The sequence below is a fragment of the Monodelphis domestica genome, chromosome 1 (genome assembly GCF_027887165.1).
Source record: "Monodelphis domestica isolate mMonDom1 chromosome 1, mMonDom1.pri, whole genome shotgun sequence".
Taxonomy (NCBI): Eukaryota; Metazoa; Chordata; class Mammalia; order Didelphimorphia; family Didelphidae; genus Monodelphis; species Monodelphis domestica.
This window is the reverse complement of record NC_077227.1, coordinates 380,372,953-380,394,756: the sequence shown is the minus strand read 5'-3', so window position 1 is coordinate 380,394,756 and position 21,804 is coordinate 380,372,953. Positions and strand designations below refer to the sequence as shown.

Sequence of the window (21,804 nt, the reverse complement as noted above, 5' to 3'; positions counted from 1 at the left end):
AACTAAATAGAGTATTTCAGATGTGGTGATGTGGTCTTACCAAGGTAAAAGGTAGTCAGAGTAGAACCAAACTTTCTTTTGACATTATGCTTCCATCAATGCAAACTCATACTATGTTATCTTTTTTGGATGCCATGACATCTTGCTGATTCGTATTAAGCTAAAATTCCATTAGGGTTTTTTTTTTTTCCAAATGAATATTGTCTAGTTATATCTTCTCCAGATTGTACTTGTTCAATAGGGTTTTTTTTTTAACCCTACTATAGGACTTACATTTATCCCTTTTAAATTTTCACAAAATCAACACCAAACTAGAAGGATAAGTATCAGGTACAACTAAAATAACTCCATCCTGACTTATTCTAACAAGCTTTTGACATGGATAAATAGGAAATAAATAATGGATCAGATAAATACATAAAGAAGCACCATTTTCTTAAATAGTTCAACCAATTCAAAGCAATTGCAAGAACAAAGTTAAAAGAACCTAGAAACTGACTTCATGGATAAACATTTGATCTCCTTGCAAAACAGGAAAAGATGACAGCCAAGGGCAATGCCTAAACTAGAATATAAACTAATTTGGAAAACCTTCTGTGAAAGAGAATAGGAAAATTATGAAGAATACCACCTTATTAGAAGAGTAAGAAGTAAAAGGGGAAAAAACCCCTAAGTTTTCAGGAAGCATGATTGTAGGACCCAATTAAATCTTAACATCATAAAAGTATTTAAAGATAAACCTAGAAAAAAGACAACAAGCAAAAGAATAGAAGAGATATTAATGTTTCCATGAGAACTTTCTTCATCAATAACAGAACATTTGGACTCCAGCAATATGGTACTTGAAGAAGCAGAAATGGCTTTAAAGAAAATGAAGACAGGAGAAGTTCAACCAAATCCAAAACACAAACCTAGAAGTTCTGTGCTGGTGGAGAATACAATTTCAAGGATATTGAGGGATAGGTTCTCAAGCTACCTGAAAGAAGGGAAGAATAAGCCTTCACCTTTTGATGCAGAACAAGGTACACAGTTTCAGATGTGTTCATTATGTTGATTTGTTTGATAATATTTCTTACAAGAGAGAATTATATCAGGCAGAAGAGGAAGAGGAGATCATTGGAAATGACAATTTTTTAAACAAGAAAAAATGTTTTAAAAAGACTATAGAGGGACAGGAATGTCTGGTATTAAATGGAGATAATGTCTCTCAAGGAGTTAAGTGGCTCAGTGTGCAGGGCATTGGACTTGGAATCATAAAAACATAAGTTTGAATCTTACCTCAAACACTTAATAGCTATGTTGTTCATTCATTTCAGTTGTGTCTGACTCTTTGTGACCCCATTGAGGTTTAATTGGCAAAGATACTAGAGTGGTTTGCCATTTCTTTCTCCAGCTCATTTCACAAATGAGGAAACTGAGGCAAATGGAGTTAAGAAACTTGCCCAAAGGAACACAACTAGTAAGATCTATTCTTCCTGACTCCAGGCCCAGCATTCTATTCACCAAGCCACCTAGCTGACTCCTACTAGCAGTGTGACCCAACACAAATCACTTGAAGTAGAGGAGTCCATCTTCCATTCAATTGTTAAAAGTGATTTTCCTAAAGCACAAGTCTAACCATCTCTGCCTCTCTGTCTCTCTGTCTTTCTCTGTCTTTCTCTCTCTTTTTTTCCTCTCTTTCTCTCTTCTCTGTCTCTTCTCTCTCTTTTCTCTCTCTCACACACACATGCACATACACACACACACACACACACACACACACACACACACACACACACACTTCACTCACTAAATTCCTATGACATTTAGTTCTAGGACCGTATTCAATCCTCTGCTTGACTTTCTTAATCTACACCCTGCATTTCCACCTCATACCACCACCTTTACATACTCACTGATGTCTTGATATTTATATTATTGATGTTCCTTGAACAAGACACCCCACCTCTTGAGTTTCAGCATTTTCCCTGGCTGTCTCCCATGCCTGAAATACTTTCGCTCCTCATCTCTGGCTCCTGGTTTTCCTGATTTCCTTCAAGTATCAGCTAAAATTCCTCCTTCTATAGGAAGCCCATCTCAATCCCTCTTCTGTCTTCCTTCTGTTGATTATTCCCTATTGGTGACAGTAGCTTCTGTATAAATAGCTGTTTACATGTTGTGTCCTCTAGCAGACTGTGAGTTTGTTGAGAGCAGAAGCAATTATGCCTTTCTTTGTTCCCCCCAGCTCTTAAGACAGTGCCTGGCACATAGTAGGCATTTAATAAATGTGTTTTGACTGACAGACAGACTCAGCCTCCCTCAGTTTCAGTTTCATCATCTTCAAAATGGGAATCTCAATAGCAGATATCTCACAGGATGAGAGCCAAATGAAATAATAATGTAAAACTCTTTGTAAATCTTAAAGTACAAGATAAATGCTAACTACTATCATAATCATCATCATCATCATCATTATTGCCATCTAGATGGCAAGTAGATAGAGAACTGGGCCTGGAATCAAAAGGACTAGAGTTCAAATCCAGCCTCAGACACTTACTAGTTGTGTGACTCTGGACAGATCATTTAACCATCTTTACCTCAGTTTCCTCATCTATAAAATGAGTTGGAGAAAGAAATGGCAAACAATTCCAATTTCTTTGTCAAGAAATACTTCCAAAAGGTCACAAAGAATCAGATATGACTGAAAATGCCTGAAAAATAACAATAATAATAATTATTATTATTAGTCTAACCATCACTAAACTTGTTCTTTCAAGTGGCAGGTTTCCAACCAAGGAGAATTGTCCAAAGTATCTCTATAGTTTGTTTATTTTTTAAAAACCTTTGCCTTCTATCTACTAAGTATTGGTTTCAACACAGAAGAACAGTAATGGCTAGGTAACTGGGATTAAATGATTTGCCCAGAGTCACATAGCTAAAAAGTTTCTGAAGTTGGATTTGAATCCAGGACTTCTCATCTCTAGGCCTGGTTTTCTATCCACTGAGTCACGTAGTTGCCCCTCTATAGTTCTCTAAGTGGAGTAAATATTTACTTATCACGAATACTGTTGAGAAGATTCTTACTTCAGTTTGAATATATTCATCAAACGTTTATTAGACACCAATGATGTGTCATCTTTATCCTCAAGGAATTCACATTCTGCAAAGGCACAGGTTGAGCTAGAATGCTCCTGGAGGTTCCTGCCAGCTCTGAGGTTCTGTGATTCAATGATCTTTGATCACTCGATGGTCGTCTTTTCCTGTAATTAAAAAAAAAATATGCCTGTTCTTCCAGTGAGTCTTCAGTGGTTTGTTTTGAACTGGGCAGTGGCTTAGTAGACTGAACATATTTATTTGCATAGTTCTTTGAAAAAGAACTGGGCTTTCAACTCAAATTTGCTGTGCCAAGGACAGACTTTCAGAATTTTTCAGTTTCTTCCAGCACCAGTCAGGGATCTGGAGTTAGGCATAGATAAGCTCATTGAATTAGGCTGACACTATTGCCAATCTAGAGGCTGACAGTGCGAGTGAAAGAGAGAAGGAGAGGAGAAAGAGGTGGGAGAAGGCCAAAGACAGAGAGAGACAAAGAGAAAGAAATAGGCACTGACTCAGAGAGAGAAACAGACAGAAATAGAGACAGAGGGAGATACAAAGACAGAGAGATGAATAGGGACAGAGAGAGAAAAAGGGAAAAAGAGAAAGGCAGGGAGACAGAGAAACAGAGAAAGAGACAGAGGCAGAGAGAAAGAAAATCAAAGAGAGTAACAGAAACAGACACAGAGGGAAGGAGAGACAAAAACAGAGAGAGGAACAGACACAGAGACAAAGAATATATGGGATGAAAAACCCTTTTTCTAACAATTGAAAGTGGTTAGTAGGTGCAGATGGGACCATATGAATAGCTTGTCATGACTGACACATCTTGGAGACACCATTAGGATATTGTCATGATTTTAGCAAATCACAAGAGGAAATGCTGCTTAAGTTTAGGGGAGCTAATTACCCTGGTTTTGGCAAACAGGGCTTGTGACTCTGCAACTGAAAGCTCAGAGTTTTTGTCCTAAAGTATTTACATTAAAAAACCTTCAAGGGATTGTGGTAGCAGTAAAAGGCAGAGTGCTGAGTGCCTGCCTGGCAGCTGCCTGTTCCAGAATGCTGCTTGTTCAGAGAGGACCTAAACAATATTGCTGCTCTCCCCTTGACAGGTCCTACCAGAACTAGCGCTCTCTTGGTCTTTGAGAAACCCTGGGCACCTCCACAATATGACAAGGCATTAGGGGAGGCCTATGTTAGAAGAGAGAGCTAAAAATAATGGGTTTTGCCTCTTTTGCAGTAGATTTTTCTTTTAATCGGACAAAAAAAAAAAGGTACATCAGCACACACAGTTTGGAATTCACCTCAAGTCCTAGTGAGAATTTACTGAGACCATAATAAAGGTCATAGTGGGGTACAGTGGAAAGAACATTGGCCCTGGAGTCGCAGAGAGGGTAATATCAGCTGCACGATAATCATTAGATCACACTACCATGGATGTAGAGGTCATGTGCTCCAACTCCCTCTTTTTACAGAACCAAAGCCCACTGAGGTTAATTGACTTGCCCACTGACAGAGAGGCAGCAAGTGATCTGAACTGGAGGGGGAAGAAACTTCTCCTTCTGCCCAAAGACAATATGGCATCCTATGCTGGATAAGACTTGACAGATAAGAAGCAGCTAGATTCTAGGATTTAGAGCTTGAAGGGGCCATTTTGCAGAGAAGAATACTAAGACTGTGGTCCAAACAGACCTCCTCAAGGTCACACGGGTTAGGAGTAAATAGCAGAACTGGACTGAAACCCAGGTGTCCTGACTCCAAATCTTTTCATGAAAATAGCTTGAGGGTTTTAATGTAAGTGCTTTAGGATAAGAACTCAGAGTTTTCAGATGCAGTCACAGGTCCTGCTAGCCAAAACCAGGACAATTAGCTCTCCTAAACATAAGCAGCATTTCCTCTTATGATTTGCTGACATCATAGCAATGTCCTAATGGACTCTCCAAGAATGTGTCAGTTTGACCTAAGTTCCTGATCACATATCTCTACCATTCCCTGATCATTTGTTCTTCATGTGGCAGGAAGGAGCTCTGTTAGCAACAGACAGTCAGTTCTCTTTGGTCTTCCTCCTGTACCACCTAAGAGATTCCCAGGAGGTTGTCAGGACAGATTCAAAGTTTTTAGATCTGGTTTCTTGTACCTAATAAGACTTGCTTTGATTTCTGACCCAAGACATGGCTGAGCAAAATCCTCAGGACTGTTGCTTACGTAGGTAGCTCCATTTTTAGGTGAAATTGAACAAATCAATTTAAGCAGTATTGGCATCTGCCCACCACAGCATCACGTCTCCCCTATCCACACCCATCCCTGGGACTCTGGGACTTGGCTTCACCAGCTTCTCAGAAAAACTTTAAAGGCTTATTGAGCTACATCTTTAATAAAAAAAAAAATCTTTAAGAACCATAATAAAATCCACTAGATGGCATTCCCCCCCCCCCCCCATTTTTGGCAAAACTAGAGTCATAGTCTCTGTTATTACAAACTCGACCACAAGAGAAGAATGTCAGCCCATCACAACTTAGAAAAAAATCAAATACCAATTGCACTGGAATCCCTTTTGGGCAGCCCATTCTCTTGGCAGGATCCCTATACCACCTAAGCCCATCCTAGCAGGGTTAAGATGTGTCCAATCACATCTGTCTTTTTCCATAGACACAACTCCCTCAGGCCACTACTGAGCAACCTGTCTCCTTTCCAAAGCAGCATCTGCGGACTGAAGGCTGACCCTAAAAATGCTGTCTGCTTTTCATATCTGCAGCTTCCTCCCTGAAGCAAACTCTCTGGCAGGTCCAGTATTATAATTCCATGTGATTTGAGGAGTTCTTCTTTCCAAAAGTACCGTACCATGTTCCAGTCCCAAATAGACCTGTTTCACATGAAATCTCAATTAGGATTTCATTTGAGTATACCCTTACATATACACTTCATATTGTCTTCTGCTTAGAGAGAAAATAATGCTTTTGAGGGCAAAGACTATTGTCTTTTTGGCTTTGTAGCTCTAGCCCTAGCATAATGGTTCTTGGCACATGGTAGATACTTCTTGATTTAATGATTGAACAGTTAAGATGCTAAAACTTGTCATTTCTACTCTCATGACATCTCTCAACAAACCACCACTCTAGTTCAGACCCTTCTCAACTCTTCTCTGTACTATTGCAATCATTTCCTGATTTGGTCATCCCAATATGATTCATCTTCCATTCAGCTGTCAAAGCAATTTCCCTAAAGTCTGAGCATGCCCACCATATTCAATAAACTCCAACTGTTCCATATTGCATATTCCAGGATCAAATAGAAACTACTCTGTTTGATATTTAAACCTCATCATAATCTGGTCCCTTCCTACCAGTTTTTTAAATATTTTATTCCCTCCACTCAATCTACAACCCAGTCACATTGGCCAATTTTATGTTCCTTGTACCATTCACCATTCAATCTTCTTTGAACTGGATGTCCCCAGAGCCTGCAGTGATTTCCCTGTACACTTCTCTGGCTTCCTTCTACTCTCATTTCAAATCTGATCTTCTATAAGAAATCATTAGAGGTCTACTCCCCTCCCTGAGGTGTTTAGTGTCTTCCTCTCTGGGATTACATTCCCTATATACTCTATTTTTTGTATATGCATATTCTTTTCATGTTGTCTCTCTCATTCAAATGGAAGCTCCTTGAGGTCAGCTGTTTCTGGCTTTCCTTGTTTTCCTTGTACTTTGTACTGTGCTTAGCACATAGTAGGAGCTTGATAAATGCTTGATGATAGATGACTTGGAAGACTGATGGGATTGTCTCTGGGAACCCTCCTATAAAACACAAATGTTTGACAAGCCAACATAGTAAGCCCTTATCAGCCACTGTCACCAGGCCAAAAGCTAGGAAGCTAGTAAGACTAGTAAGACTCTATGAAAGGAGTCTTAACCCTAATTCCCAGCCAAAGGATCAGTAAATTTTTATTGGAGTATGTGGAGTGGACAAAATGCAGTACAAGGTTTAGAACCAGAGCCTCTCATATGAGAGAGATTCTAAAGAACAAAGAGGCCACTTAAAGCTAAGGGATCCTATGGAAAAGTTTGGTTGACAGGAAGAATTCTAACATGTCAAGGAAATTGCCAAAATAAACATCACCTACTTTAAAATGTCTTCTGTGGCCAGGTCCCGGTCCCTAAAAATGTGGCTGAGAAGGCTCAGAAGTCTTGTCTTTCACCTTTGAGTTTCTGGGTTCAGTCGCTTATTTCCCTGAATCCATAAAAGAGAGCTAACACCCTGACTCTTGGCTATTTTGAGAAATTACCAATTAATTATAAAGTATTAAGAAGTGCATCTTAGGTAGGAGTTGTTACTGTATTGCCACTGGAATCACTTGGATTTGGTATTCTCCAGCTGAAAAATCTCCATTGTGCTTTTGACATATCGAGCTAAGGTTACATTCTGCTTCAATAATCATTCATTTTTCCCTAGGACATATACATTATACACTAACCCATTCAACCTAATTCTTCTATTTAAAGAGTACTAGCCACTTAGTCTGCCTTCCTTCCCTACATCTATCTGTCCTCTTCCCTCCTTGACCCTTTTGTTTTCCTTTAGTCAGGCTAACATCTGGTCCAGAGGTTCTTAATCTTCTTTGTGACCCTTTTAGCAGTCTAGCAAAACCTCTGGCCCTCTTCTCAGAATAATGTTTTTAAATAATTCAAGGATCTAAATATAACAAAGAAGAAAGTTAAAATAAAGATGAAAATTTTTTTCCCATCCCAGGTCATGGTCCCCCTGAAATTTATCCAAGGACCCCTGAATCCTGGGTTAAGAACCCTTGAGCTATATTGAGAGGAAATTGCTGGACCTTTAATTGTCAAGATCAAGGCAGGGAAAATTGTAAACTAGGCAAAATGGTCTTAACCCAATCTTCTCATATCAATCCTTCATTTCCTTTGGCTTTCTCTTGAAATACCCCAGCTTTGCCTATCCTCAAGACAGTGGTCAATGTATACACTAGACCTTTTCTAAGCTCACTCTTGCCCATTCCCTAAGCTCCATTTTGCTCCATAGAGAATCATAGACTCATGGCATGTCAATGTTCCAAGAGAATATAGAATCATTAAAACCACAAAGCAACAAAACTGAAGGAACCTTAGAAAAGAAATCACAAGAATATCAAAACTGGAAGAGACTCTAGAATGTAGATGATAAAAATGCTAAAACTGGGAAAATATTTAAAACATAGACTGTGGAATGTCAAATAAGAGATCTTGGAACTTCAATATTAATGCTGGAAGGAGAATTAGACACCATCTAATACACAACTTGCTCGTGTTTAAGCTAAATGATCTGATAAAGTAATGCATGCCTATTTGAGTAAAAATGAGTTAAAAACCTTTCCTCTTAAAAATATACTTCCACTTTAGTGTAGATGCCTGCTCAAGATATGACCTTGATTCAAATATAACAGTGGGAATTATTGGGATGCTGAAGAGGAAGGCCAATGGAAACAGTAATTGTTTGCCCCTTATGTTATATGCCTGATGTATCTGACCACATTCCTCCCACCCCCATATAGAGTTGATTTTATCAAAAACAATCTTGAAGACACTGGGTAACCTTGAGGCACAAAAACGTCCGTAAAGAGTCTGAACTCATGGGACATTCTGGTCCTTTTCCTGATTGCTAATTATCTGTTTTGGCTTAATACTTCCTATCCTTGTAACAGAATATAGCAGTTGCCTTCAAATCCTTTGAAAAGCAGGACTCCATAACTAAGACAATGGGACTCAGGAAGCAATGCAGTATGACAGAAAGCTCATTGGACTGGAAATCAAGAGGCCTTATGTTGAAATCTGGGTGATCAAGTTGTCATTCTAGTCACTGAAGGTAATTTTCCCCCCTTTTTCATTCTATATTCCCATATTAATAGCCAATCTGATACTAAATGCAGCTTCTGGCTCTAGCTAACAAACAATTTTCATCTCCATTGGAGAAGGATTCTCAGCTTTACACTGAGACTGGAACCAGCATTCTTTGGGAAACTGTAAAGTCATTTTAATGTGTCTCCGTTTCCGTCTATGAAAAATGAAGGGCCTAGGATAGATAATTTCCAAAGTCCTTTCCTTGTCAGTCTATATCCTAAGATCTTTTCTGGATCTGAAAGTCTACAATGTGAGATCTTTCTTAGCTCTAAGATTCTATGTTCTATAGACTACCATCTTCCAACTCTTAACAACCTATGTTGTAAGGCTGCTTCCAGTTCTAACATTTGTATGATCAAAGGCCAATTCCAGTTCCCACAGTCTATATTCTAAGATCCTTCTCAGCTCAATAGTTAGCACCTATGTCACCTTGAGAAAATCCCTTTTCTGGGTCTCAATTTCGTTCTCTTTAAAAACAAGGAACTCATACTATGATTGCTAAGGTCCTTTTAAGCTGTCAATCTTATGATCTCAAACAAGCTAAAAATCTTTATAGGTTTCTTTCAGGCTTAGTGATTTGGGGCAGACATGGCCCTAAGATCAAGGAAATGGTTCCCCTAAGCCAACAACACTGAACTGCTAATAGCTCTTGACCAAGATACAGAACCACACCAGAGACTTAGAAGAGGAAGAAAGAGCCCAACATATTGCCGCTATCCTGTGGTCATTCTGTCCCTAAGAGTAACACTTCCAAAACTTCAAGGTCAAGCCTTGCCAGTGGCTACCAAAGGAAGCTCCACCTAGAACATCTTGAACCTGTTAAGATGAGGCTATTTATATCAGTCTTTTTTCCCTTATAACGTGAAGAGAAAGTCTTATGATGAAGTGCTTGGTATGAGAAAACTTCCCAGAAAGACAAGAAATGTCTGCCTTTTTCCCCCCAAAGAAACAGTTCCAGGGAATGGACTGGGGTAGCCAAGTGAGCATTGCCCTCTCAGGCTTCAAGCAAATGAAAAGAACCAGTCCCCTTTCGTCTGGGAACCATTAAAAGCAATATCTGAAGTGATTCATTTAAAGTCTTCTGGTGGCAAAAGATCATCACCACAGATATGAAAATAAACACAGAGGGAAATTCCAGTATCAGAACAGTTTCAAGTCTCTTAAAAAAATGCATGGCTATTTCAGGGAAAGGAGGAATCTTTTGAATGTCTTTCCAAGGCCCCCTGAATCAGAGTCAGACTGTCTCCATAAAGCAGGCTAGGCAAATTCCCATGATGCCAAGACTAGAATTGCACGAATCTTTTATTTTACCCGATGGATCACAGAACAAATACTCAGCTGACCAGTGGCTCAGAACCACTCATCAGCAAGAACAGCTTAATCAAACTACCTGAAATAAAGGCAGCCAAAAGCACTTCCTGGTTTGTTTGGGGTTTTTTGTTGTTGTTGGTTGTTGTTCTTTTTTTTTTAAATAAATGAGGCCTATATGTCTTAATTACCAACAAAAGTCAAAGAGAAAGGAGTAGCTAGGTGGCTTGGGGGATAGAGAACCAGACGTGGAGATGGGAAGTCCTGGGTTCTAATCTGACCTTGGGCATGTCCTTTCTGTGTGACTCTGACCAAGTCAATTAATCGCCAATGCCCAGCCCTTACCACTCTTCTGCTTTGAAACCAATACTTAGTTATCAATTCTAAACAGAAAGTAAGGATTTTATTTTTTAAAAAATAAAAATAAATAAATATATATATATATACATATATATATATATATATATCCATCTCAAAAGGGCACAAGCTCTAAGGCTACAAAAGACCTTAGATGACATTTGGCTCAATCCTTTCATTTTATAGATGAGGAAAGCCTTAGAGAGATGAAATCATTTTTCCAAAGTCAAACAGGTAACAACTTGCAAAGGCAGAATTTGAACCAAGGCCTTCTGACTCCATTCCCAGTAACTTTTCCATTATATTCTTCTGTAGAATGAAATACCAGTTGAGTGATTATAGTCTAGAGATGTCTATGGAATGTGGAAAAGATGATGGATGAAAAGATCTGAGACAGATGAGTGTGAAGACCAGTATTTGTTGATGGATAACTGGTTATTTATACTAGAGAATTCCAGATGGACAATCTGTCCAATTTTTCCTCACTGATTTTCTCTGTTGATCAAGTTTGGTTCTTCTTTAGTGGTCATTTATATTTCTTTTCTTTCTATACTTTTCTGTCTTAGCACTTCACCGGATGTTGCTAGCTCTGGCTAAAAGTCAACATTTTCCTCCCCATTGGCAGAGAAGAACTTTGAGTTTAGAACCAATATTCTTTGGGAAACTATGGAATAACTTTAACTTCTTTATATACAAAAGGAAGGGCTTAAAGTAAGTGATTTTCAAGGTCCCTTCTTCCAGCTCTCTCAGTCTCTGTTCTAAGACCTCTGCCAAATCGGGTAGCCTACATCTACAGTCTTGCTCAGCAAGGATGTTCTGTGTCGTAAAGTCTATTCTAATTCTAACATTCTACATTCTAAGGTCCTTTCCATTTTTTCCACTGTCAGTTCCAGGTCTGACATTCTGTGTGCTAAGGTCCTCCTCAACTCTCATAATTACATGTCCTAAAATCCCTTCCACCTTTGATATGCCATGATTCCATGATTCTAGATCCTTAGCTCAAGAGAAAGCTTATTCAGCACTCAGTGATGCTGCAACACTGAGTTTCTCAGTGAAACAACTGGTGCTAATATTAATTAATTAATGTTACTATTACTGATAATTAGTAGTATTTATATAGCACTACTTTATAAATCTGATTTTATCCTCATAAGCAACCCTGAGGGGTAGGTATTGTTATTGTCCTAATTTTACAGATGAGAAAACTGAATCCTACAGAAGTTAAGTGATTTGCCCAAGTTCACAAAGCTAGTGAGTATCTGAGGTGTGTTTTGAACTCAAGCTGACCTGATCCCAGATTCGGTATTCTTATCAGTTGGACCACCTAGTTTCCTTTTAATTGATTTGTTGAATAAGAATGGGAGAAGTGAAGCCACTGAGATCCAAAAATCAGATCCTTCCCAATGAAAAATTTCATATAATTCTTATCTATCTGAAGGAAATAAACAAAAATCTTAACCCTGGAAGAAAAAAATCTAGCTGATATTCATCTGGACCAAATCATGTGACCAGAAATTGTTGTGTCTGAAACATTTGTGATGTATAATTTTAAAATGGAATTCTGGGAGACCTGGAAACACCTGTGTAACATTATCAAAGATAATTGAGGAAGCAACGGAAGCTAATAACTGAGCCAGGATGGGGGTAGAGAGGGAGAGGAAGGAATGACATTCACTAAACTAAGGAAATGGCCACCATTTTAATTCTGCTAGAGAGCAAAGGACTAAAGGCGCCCTCCATTTTTGAAAGAGGAATTTGGGAGAAGGTTAAACAGGTGTTAAAATGTGAAAAGAAAGTAGGTCCATATTAGAGACTGGAGAAATTGGTTATGTAAGACCTAGGTTAGGTTCTGAGAATAAAGGTGGCACTTCCCTCTTAGAGAGAAGTGGGACTGAAGGCCTGGAGTGAATTAGAAGAATAGGCCAGGAAGTTATTTTCTCCTTAAGGGTAACACTAACTTTCACAACTGGCTGATTAACATGCTTCTGGCAAACCAATCTGGCAAAGAAATAAGTAGGAGAAAATAACGGGCCTTCCATAACTAAACTTTCAATAGATTCCTGGGATCATTAGATCAGAGATTTAAAGCTAGAAATGGCCTTTGAAGCCACTGAATTCAATCCTCATTTTATAGATAAGAAGACCATCTAGTCCAAGGTAAGACAGGTTATAAATATGTAGGTTGAGATTGGAGGCATCCACCAAGTCTCTTCAGGAGGACACAAATTATATTATAAATGTGCACAGAGTAACAAATGTCAAGCTTTCAAGGACCTGAACCCAGAGGAAAATCTTTGGCTCCAGATAGGATCTTTGCGTCCTCCTCAACCAGTTTTCTTTTTAGAAAAGAATTAGTTAAGAAATTGGAATGAGTCAGATAGCACTGTGGTATGATTGCAGAAGTCTTAGGTCAAGATTGTAGTGCTCTGTAAATTCACCAAACTATACTTTGCCCTAATATTTTTATTTTGCTTTCCCCCAGTTGCTTATTAAATCTTTTTGGAAAAATCCCAACTGAATTTCCATTAAATTAAAGAAGGAAGGAGTTTGTCTCCACCTTAACCAGAAAAAAGAAAAGGATCAAAAGCCCTGAGAAGCTTAGAAAACGGCCACAGAGACACTAAAAGTGTGTCCCCTAAACAGATTTCTAGGGTACTGAGATGATAAAAAAAAAAATCAGTATCCTCAAGTAGGACAAGCTGATGTTCTTAGGAAAATTCTTACTCCCTTCCTGACTGGGATGGTCCCTGACACCAGTTCACTTAAATGTTAGCTTTCATAAAGCACTTTTGTTTTGTACTTTCCTAATAGTTATATTCTGATTTATAATATTTGTATTCCAATTCTTATAGATTATTTATGTGTGTGATTTTGATACTTAGTAGTAGCTGTGTCACCATATGCAAATCATTTAAACTCTCTGAGCCTTAGTTTCCTTATTTGTAAAACAGAACTAATTATATTACTTAACTAACAAGGTTGTTGGGTTCTTATGGGAAAAAGTGCTTTGCAAATCTTAAGGGCTACAAAAACATGAATTGTTATTAGGCTCATGGTTTTAGGTCTGGAAAGGATCTTTGAGGTCCTTTAATCCAATTCCTTTATTTTTCAGATGAGGGAACTAAAGCCTAGAGAAGTTAAATGATGCTCCCCAAATCAGAAAGGCAGGCAAAGGCAGAACTGAGACGTGAATCAATATCTCTAGCTCCAAAATCAGGACTTTTTTCCTTACATCAAGCATTTGTATATATGTCTTATCTATCACCCACTGGATTACAAGTTCTAAGAGTACAGGGACCATATCTTATCCCAAATTTGTATTTCCTATGGCATCCAGCACAATTTCCTGAACATAGTAGATTCTTAATACATGATTTAAAAAAAATAGAATTGTATTAAATATGGCTGGCAAAGATAGTAAAGTTATTATAATTATATTATAAATGTGCACAGAGTAACAAATGTCAAGCTTTCAAGAGACTCCCTATATATATGTATGAAAGGTACTACCACTTCATCCTTCTTCTCCTTCCATCAAATACAGGGCTAAATTATACAGTATTTTAGCTCTGCTGTGGGCTAAGTTGACTTTTCTGAACTAGCCTGGGATCCTAAGCACTATTCATAATTCACAGAAAGTTAGACCTGGAAAGGATGGAATATCAAAAACAGAATGTCAGAGCTGAGAGGACCTAACACTATTGAATATGGAATGTCAGAGTTGACAGGGACCTTAGTTATTATCTAGCCATGGAATTAGAGGATCCAGACTTTTCATATTACAAGTGAAGAGAATGAGATTCAGAATGATTCAATGATGTGTCCATTTGGGTACTTGGGTGCCCAAGATGGCAGAAGAGAAGCAAATACTACATATAGCTCAACATTTCCCTACCACTAACCAACAACCCACTTATGACACCATTCACTCCCAGTTTGCAGCACCCAGACCTGTAGACACCAGTCCTTTGCTCTCTCTCACCTATACCAAACTGCTTCCTCATAACCTTATTTCTTTGAGAAAAGGAATTCTGGGCTCTGAATAACTAACTAAAATAAACTGTTGGGGCACATCTCAGTACTGAGTTGGAAGCTTCTTGTATGCATACATATACCCAGATGCACAAATAACATTTGTTAGCTTATGGGAAGATGGGGGTAGTCAGTTTTATTAGTGTAGGAAACACTCCTTTGAAAAACTCCCTCCAACCAATCCAAAATGGCAAGCCAATTACAACTTGGAGAAAATTTTGTATACATTCATTCATTTACATATACACAAAACAAATGTGTTCTGCACCAGGTTAATAACCATGTTTACAAGGAGGAAATCTTGTTCAAATCTGGCCTTGGGCACACATTAACTGTGTGACCCTGGTTACATCCCTTCCTTTCTGTATGCCTCAGTTTCCTCATCTGTAAAATAAGAATTAAATTAGTATCTACATCAGTCACACGATTATATGGATCAAATGAAACTTTAAAGCTTTATAGAATGCTAGATCATCATAGTTTCTCTTAATGTTAAGAATAACAATCTAATCTAATTTCCTTCACTGATAGAATGCCAAAGGAAACTTGGAAGGCATGGAAAGAAAGGAAAATGAGAGGTAAATCTGGGTTGGGAAAAAAGATGGTATAAGAGATGTAGTCTTGCTACAGGAGACAGACAAACAGATTGAGGGGGAGCAAAGCAGTGAGGGGGTCTGGGGTTGACATTAAGGGGTGACACAGGTGCTAGCCGGCACACTGGTCAGCAGGGGGCAGTGCCCCATTGCCACTGTCATAGCCCATATTGAATATTCAAATGTTCTTCCCCATCAGCCCAACTTTCTTACTGTCAAAGTGAAGGAAGTCCAAGAGAGTAGCAAAAACCAGGAGTTGATCATCATAGGATTTAGGGCTGGAAGGGACCTTAGGATGCTGAGGCCCAGATTCAGCCCTTCGATGTGGAGCTGGAAAGAAACTCAGAGGCCATTTAGTCCAATCCACCATTTTACAGATTACATCAAGGCCCACTGAGATCAAGTAATTTTTCCCAAGGTCTTCTATGTAGTAAACATTAGACAGGATTCACCCTCAGATCTGTTGCCTCCAAGGCCAATGTTCTTTCCATCGTACCACACTATCTCTCTAAGTTATACTACTTCTGCCTCTCCTTCGCATTCATAGTGACTAGATATAATCAAGCAATATTCTTAGATCCATGAGCCACCTCCATACTCTTTGCAGACAGAACAGAGGCTAGTCCCATGCTTTTATTAGTTTAGATAATTCCTGGAATAGGGAACCACACTGTCTGGTACTTATAGTCTTAAAAAGTAACCTAGACCCACAAGAGGTTTAAAAAAAAAAAGCGGTAAACCCTGTCCAGGGTCAGAGTCAATATTTTAGAAATATTCTTTGGAGCCAGGCCTCCTGCATTACAAGGCTCTCTATACACCACTATATCCTGCCTCTCTTACAAGGCCAGCTAAGATTTAACGTCACAATTCTACTCTATCCCTGCATTCCCACTCCTATGTGATGTTCTTGGATCATTATGCAATCTTTTTCAATTTTTCTTTTAAATGAATGATAACTCTTGTGTTCAATAGTCCCTCTGGATGTAACGAGTTTTCTGTGATAGTGAGAAAATAGCCCTCATAATGACAATAATAAACCATGGTAGAATTGAAACCTATGAAATTTGTTCAAATATACTGCAATGAGCTGTACTCCCAGAACTGGGACACATGGTTTTCCATGGGCACCAGCCCATTTATGACTCATGAGACAATAATGGAGCATTGTTGAAAGCTTTGGGAACATGAGAAATTCCTCATTGCCCAGCATGGGTAATGCCGGAGCTACGTTTTTTGGGTTTTTTTTTTTTGGTTTGTTTTTTGTTTTTGTTTTTGTTTTTCCAGAAACAAAATCACATGGTTTTGACCCAGTCCGAGTTACTGAGTCCAAATGCTACCATGGGCGCTGCTACCTTTGCTAAATCTCCTTTCTCAAAGAGGAAGTTGTCTGCATCTTCTAAGTGCCAGGATCACAAGTCTCACCTGCCCTGACAAGAGAGGCAAAGACTTCAGGCAAAGAGGAGATGCCAACCTTGACGAGACGATTGGTCTCCCAGTCCATCATGGATCTGTAAGAAAGGCAAGGCTCCTCGAAGAGCTCTAGTTTTAAGGTGATATGACCCAAATCAAGACATCTGATTCAGAATTGGGTGGGAAGGAGGAATAAACTGAATGGGCAGACAGCAGCCCATCAGGAAAGCACGGATGGAATGTAGAGAGCTGCAAGTTCAGCAGCTGGGCTGTACTGAATGATGGGCAAATGGTATCTCCTTACCAAAGGAGAAGCCCGCCAAATGTGTAAAAATGAAGACCATGAATGCAAGGGCCCCAGGTCCTTGGCGGGGTCTGGACCTGGCCTAAGGGAAACGGTTCCCAGACATCTCGTCACATATGTTCCAGCCAAAATGGAACAACACTAACTGTTCTCCAGATCTGACATTCCATTTCCTGACTGAGCAGAATGTATGCCCTCTTTATTTTACCTTTCAAAAGCATCCTTTGTCTTCAAGCTCAGATGTCGTCTCCTCCAGGAAGCATTCCCTGATCACTCCAGTTGTTGCTGGTTTTCTATGATGCTGAGGAAGCAACATGCAATTTGGAGTCAGAACATAAGAGTTCAAGTCCCAGCTCTGCTTCGTACTGTGATATCAGATCTTGGGAAAGTAACTTCAATGAAATTTCCTCCTATTAGGAAAGAACATGAATCTTGTAACCATAGGAAAATATTCTAAATTGACTATATAAAATTCCCCCCCCAAAAAAGAAATAAAAAGAAATTTCCTCACATTATCTTGTATTTGTCTGCTGCCACCCCCCACCCACAGTATAATGTAAGAAGTTTTTTGACAAAGGCACCATTTTGATATCTCTAATAGAGTACTTCCCTCATTTGGAGGGGCAGGAGGGCTATTTTTTTTATTCCATTGGTTTAAGGAACTCCCTCCTATAGGCAATCTCCCTTTACTAGTTCAGATTTTCACCTGCTCTACAACCTAGGTTGTGGATCTAGAGTGGGATCTACCCAGCTCTAGAGCTGAAAGGAAACTAAGAGGCCATTTGATCCAACACCTTCATGTAACATATAAGGAAACTGAAGCCTAGGAAGATTTAAGTAACTTATCCAAGGTTAGAGAGGGAAGTGACAGAGGCAGGATTTTAACACAGGCCCTCTGACCCTGAGAAACAATTAGAAAAAAAAAAACCTACCTTTTGTCAGTCAGTGAGATAGGGGTTTGACCCAAAAGACAATGAGATAAGAGTAAGATAATATACCAAAGCTTTAATGGAGGAAAGAAGCAGCAAGGGGGAGTCTGATGCCAGTAGAGATGACCACAGAGTCAGGGTTTGATAGGGTTGGAGGGAAAAGAAGATGCAGGGAACAAGGCAACTTGGATAAATTTCATTGGTTGTTTTGGGAGGTGGGGAGTGTGGTTCTCAGGAATGGAAAGTTTCAATGCAGGATGCAGTTAGGTACATGTTATGTGTTTGTCTCAGATCTGACAGGCTGGGGAACAGCGAGTCCTGGTGTTCTGCCATGCAGGTGTTGGTGGGGCTTTTTGTCCTAAGGTCTATCACCTTTCATTTTAGGATCAATATTGTGTATCAGATCCAAGGCAGAAGAGTGGTAAGGGCTTGGCAAAGCAGTTAGGTGATATGCCCAGGGTCACATAGCTAGTAAGAATATGGGGCCATATTTGAACCCTGGACCTCCTTTCTCTAGACCTGGAATTCTATATACTATATACTCAGCTTCCCAGAGACAGTGTTTTCTTTACTATGTCTCTTCACTTTACTTCTTTTTACGATGTTGATAGTGTTAGAGTAATTTGGGGCACTGAAAGGTTAGAACATGGCCAGTCTGTTTTGGAGGCAACCGTTGGACCCAGGTCCTCCTCACTCCCAAGTCATTTGTCTATCCACTACACCAAGTTTTCTCTTTCTTGGGCATGGCGGACATTCAATAAACACTTGTTGGATCCAATTAAATTGAATTACATATTCCAGCCAGTCTCTGGGCACTTGTATATATTAAGAGCTGGAAGAGAAGAGTAGGAAAGGGATTATAGAAGTTTCTTTATCCTATAATTGCAAAAAAAAAAAAGATCAGAAACTGGTTTCAGGGTTGTTTAGAAGTGGGAAGGAAGGAAGACATTCCTTAATCCTTAGGAGAAGGAAAAGGATCCTCTGCTATTTATCTTTCCATCCACTCATTGCTTGACCACTATAGTACCTTACAGCTACCAGGCTGTCCATAATGTTGATAAAATTTGACTAATCTAAAGGAGCAAAAGATGAATGATTTTAAGAACCTCAGTATTAGATAGATTTCATAAGCATTAGAGCTAGAAAGATATTTTAGACTTCATCTAGTCCAACTATCCCATTTTATAAATGAGAAAAGTCCAGTTCAAAGAAGAAAAGTAATTTGACCCATATTCATTCAGGTAGTGAGTAGCAGGGCTTGAATTTGAGCCCCATTCTCCTGACTTCTTCTCAGGAGCCATCTTATGAAATCCTCTGGAGTTCAAAGTCCTTCATAACCTATCTTATCCTCCCCAATCTCCCATGCACCTTTGTAGCCCTCTTACAACTCCCTCCTCCCACTGTTTCACCCCCACTCAATCTGTGATACAGTGACACTGGCCTCCTTGCTATTCCCCTGTTATTGCTTGTCCTTCATTTTTGAAGAGGACCAATGACATCTCAGGGTGCTGTCTTGACTTATGGGTGAACTAGATTCAAGTAAGTCAGCATTACACAAAGTCTTCAGCCTCACTCTCTCTTCAGAGTCACTGAAGTCTAGCAGCAGGACAAAAGTCAGGAGGAATGGCGATGGCCCAGGATGCTGTGGAAGGCCATGGTGTGTTGTCAATGTTTGACCAAGCTCTACGTGCTCCACTCTACCTGCCTTAGCCTCCTTTGTGGCCTTTAAAACAAATTGTTCTCATCCACCCATTCCATGGGAGGAAGTCTCCACATCTTCCTGACTCACCAAGCCTATTGGTTACCTTCAACTTGGTCTGGTCCATCTATGGAGGCAGTTTTACCAGAGTATGGCTGCTGTGCATGCTACAGCTTCTTGTTTCTCTAGCCTCCTGGCTTCTCAGCTTCCTTCAAATCTCAGGTAAAATCTCATCTGTAAGCAGTGCTTTCCCATCTCCCTTAATACGAGTGGCTTCTCTCTCTGGATTCTCTCCAGTTCATACAGTTGGCATCTTATTTGTACCTAGTTGTCTTCCCCATTAGAGTGGGAGTTCCTTGAGGGCAGAGACTTTGCCTCTCTACATCTTCAGCTCTAACCACATTACCTATGCACACCAAGTGCTTAATAAATGCTTGTTGACTAACACCTACAAATCCAATAAGCTTTTATTAAACATGTACTCTATGTCAGACATAGAGAAATGCAAAGATAAAAATGATACCGTGTCCTTGTCCTTCATATTGGCCACCCTACCAAGTAGCATTTTTATAGCACTTTAAGGTTCACAAAACACTTTATTTGTGCTATTTCATTTGATCCTCAGGACAACCCTCTAAAATGGATGCTAATCCCCTGTTTATTATTCTCACTTTATACCATGCCCATTTTACAAATAAAGAAGCTGCCAACTGGAAAGATTAAGTGACTTGCCCAAGGTCACCCAGCTACTAAATGTCCAAGGCAGGATGTAAATTCAGGTGTTCCTATTCACAAATTCAGAGCTCAGTCCCCTATACCACTCAGCTGTCTCAATGAGCCTACATTCCACTGGGGGAATAAAACATATGCAGATAAATGCAAAGTAATTTGAAGAGGGAAAGAATATTTCCAATTGTGGAAGATCAGGAAAGCTGCCTGCAGGAGGCTATATCTGAGCTGAATGTTAATGGAAGCCAGAGATTCTAAGAGATGGAGATGGGAAAGGCACACATTTTTTTAACCCTTACTTTTCATCTTAGTAACAACTCTAAGACAGAAGGGCAAGGGCTAAACAAACAGGGTTAAGTGACTTGCCTAGGGGCACACAGCTATGCAGTGTCTGAATCTAGATTTGAACCCCCTGACTCCAGGACTGGCTCTCTGATCCACTCTGCCACTTACTCATCCCTATGTCACACATTCAAAGAATGGAGAGACAGCCAAACCTAGAGATGGCATTTAATCAGAATTCTTTTTTTTGGACTAAACTTTACATCTAAAACAACCTTGCAAATAGTTCTCATCAGGCCTGAACAAATTCCTCAGTTTTTGCTCATCTGATCCCTATCATCCTCTTGTCCCTTTATGTGTCTGGTTAGCAGTATTCGTTGGAGCCCAAGAACAAGGTCACTGAATTCAGCCTTCACAAGTACCAGTTAGCTCTAGTACATCCCACAGCTATCCTCTGCACCCTTGCTCAAGGAGACTTCTCAGAGCCTGAGCTCTGGGTCACAGCATCAGGGCAGGGCCAAGGAGTGTGGGTGGAGAGGCTCAAACAGCCCCACTCCTGGAACAACCCATTCCAGTGCCTGCCCTGTGCACAGAGACTGGGTCAGGAGCATCATCTCTGCAGGCAAAGGACAGCACATGCTGTTCCTTCTCCTCACTAGGCCAAGAGTAAATAAATATCTAGTATCATAAAATCATAGGATTTAGATCTGGAAGGGGCCCTAGAGACTATCAAGTCCAGCCCCCTTTGCCTGCAAGAAATGATCTGACAAACAGATTCCCATGAAAATGAAACAAAATGTGAATATTCATCTGAGTTCCACAGTCTGCATGCTGTCATTCTAAGCTGACTTTTTTATTTCTGTCCATCACTGAGTCCTGTCAGAATTTTCACTGCTCACTGGAGACAGTGCAGGGTGGTCCCAGGGAAAGGGCATGGCTCTCCTGGGTCCTGGGTTCAAATCCCAGTTTTGCTATTTACTACCTATGACTATGAACAAATTGCTTCTCAGTTTACTAGGTCTCAGTTTACCCAGCTATTAAATGATGGAAGATACTTTTTAACTCTAAATACCAAGTTGTTGTTGTTTTTAGGCATAGCAGCATACATTTTTTTCCCTCTTGGGTACAAGGAATGTTTTCCAAGATAAACTTGAAAAAATCTCCTTTCAGGAAATTTTAAGTGATTTTGAAACATTCA

At 39.6% G+C, this 21,804-nt stretch overlaps 1 long non-coding RNA gene across 1 annotated transcript in view; it reads right to left on the bottom strand.

The window, feature by feature from the left end:
• Positions 1-3,069: 3,069 nt before the first annotated feature.
• Positions 3,070-21,804, bottom strand: part of LOC103105093 (uncharacterized) — a 105,777-nt gene continuing 87,042 nt past the window's right edge. Inside the window, exons 2-3 of the long non-coding RNA XR_008915174.1 lie at positions 17,176-17,377; positions 3,070-3,239 (exon numbers count right to left, since the gene is read on the bottom strand). This is a non-coding gene — a long non-coding RNA (uncharacterized LOC103105093). The remainder of the gene's footprint in view (positions 3,240-17,175; positions 17,378-21,804) is intronic.